Genomic DNA, 2,096 nt, shown 5'->3' with positions numbered 1-2,096 from the left:
GCTTAACACTTGCACTTTATTATACTCAAATTTAATGGGCTACAAAACTGCATATTAAAAAAAATTCTAAAAAAGTTTAAAAAATTTGTAAATTGGTAATGTACTCATTTTACTCAACTTCGGTGTAAAAAAAAAATCATAACTCGAATCATTGTAGAGTGCACCCCATAACATTATACTTAAATACTGCGCAATATTCAGAGCTACCATTGTGATTTTTTCCAATTTTTTTGAAATGGCATATTTTCAAAAACTAATTTTTTTTATCAAAAAATTTTTATATGAAAAATTTTTCAAGAAAAAAATTAAAAAATATTTTTTTTCGTAGGGAATTTTGATGTGTGTATGTTTGATTTTATCGATAAAAACGTTTTAATTGCGTATGCATGTTCACTTTGAGCAAATTGTGAGCACTGGTTGGGGAAATCTTCGGTAGATTGGGCAAATCGCTAATTGGGCCCCAATTGGGCCAAAATTAGAGGCCAATTGGGAAAAACTTTTGGGTCTGATCAGGCAACCTTAAAAAATTTCCAGCAAGGCAATTTTGTCATAATGGGCAACAATTTTTGTGCCCTCAACTGGCACGAAAATCTGCTCGCATCATATAAGTGCATTTTCAGAAAAAAAATCATAACTCGAAAACGACGAATTTTAGCATATTGCTACTCGTACTGAAAATAGTTTATACTATTCCCTAATAGACAAAAAAGTTTAAGAGAAAAAAAAGATGTGGCAATTTGAAAAAAATCAATTTGAAAAAAAAATTTTTTTTTGTTTATAAACAATAATTAATTATTAATAAACAATTACTGAAGTTTAGTTCACTAGATCGATTCAGTAGATCAATATCTGCAATTAAAAAAACTCGTTAGAGTTCTTGCTTTTTTGCGGCAGTTATAAACGATTTCATCAAAAGTTGCTATTAAGAGAGGAAAAAAGAAGCGTTCGTACTCAAAAAGAAAAAAATTCATTATTCGAAAAATTCGCATTTCTGAGCAAAAAGAAAAAATACGTTGTTCAAGGAACAATCCCTGTGAGTTTTATCGCAATCTTAAATTCACTTTCCGCCGGCCTGGGTGATTTGAGATGGAATGAGCCATACAAATAAACGTGCATGGCCAACTAATCATATAATATAATGAAGTATGTACATACATATGCTTGTATGTACTTATATAAATGTGCCTGCATATAATTTGATGTAAATAATAAATTGTGAGCACCTCCGTTCCGTATTGAATCAGCTCACCATATTTGGAGTGCACTACAGTGCCGGCGAGAGGAGTATGTAGTGGAATGTACGTGTTGCTTGCAACCAGGGATGCCAACTCTCTTAGGGCTGATTCCCTGAAATTCCTGAAAAAATTCCCCTATTTTTAATGTAATTCCCCAAATGAAATGAAAGAAAGTAGTTTCATTTAATGATATTCGTTGTTGTTTCCAACCACTTGACTTTTAAATAGTTTATGACATTTTACTAAAATTATGCTACCAGATTCATTAGCAGCAAAATTTTGTTTCTTGAAAGTTAACCATTCTAATAATAGAAATATTAACAAAAACCAACAAAACCAACAACCACATGATCAAGTGAATTGCAGCGGAATAGCTGCGCTTGATTGTAGTTGGCTTAACACGTGAAATAGAGGAAATAAGCAACAAGAATTAACAAGGTGAATTTAGCACAGTGCGTAGGCAACTGGCTGAGTCAGTGGGATCGTCGGTTCGAATCCTACTGAAAGAAGTCTGATGAGGAAATGTGATGATTTCCGAAATAGCTATCACTTCTACCATTTTTTCAAATTATTGTTGCTTTTCCACAATGAATTTCCATTATAAAACGGCCTCGAGCTCAATAAAAATTGTTGAATATGCTTCTTGAAAAAGTAAAAAAAAAAAATGATAATAAGGTTGAATAACAATATTAAAACAAGTAATTTGTAAGAAAAAACCCGACTTCCATTCTCGTATAACAATTTTCAATTATCGTTAATTTCTTTATGATCCAATGATCGGATTTAAAAGAAATTAGTGTGGGCCACCTCTGAGGTAACACCATTGATTTAAAAAAAGTTATGCGGTAGCATAAAAAAAAA

This window comes from Rhagoletis pomonella, unplaced genomic scaffold (genome assembly GCF_013731165.1).
Source record: "Rhagoletis pomonella isolate Grant_MI unplaced genomic scaffold, Rhpom_1.0 Rhpom_scaffold_00003, whole genome shotgun sequence".
NCBI classification, from domain to species: domain Eukaryota; kingdom Metazoa; phylum Arthropoda; class Insecta; order Diptera; family Tephritidae; genus Rhagoletis; species Rhagoletis pomonella.
The sequence above is the reverse complement of the archived record's forward strand: the minus strand, read 5'-3'. Positions refer to the sequence as shown.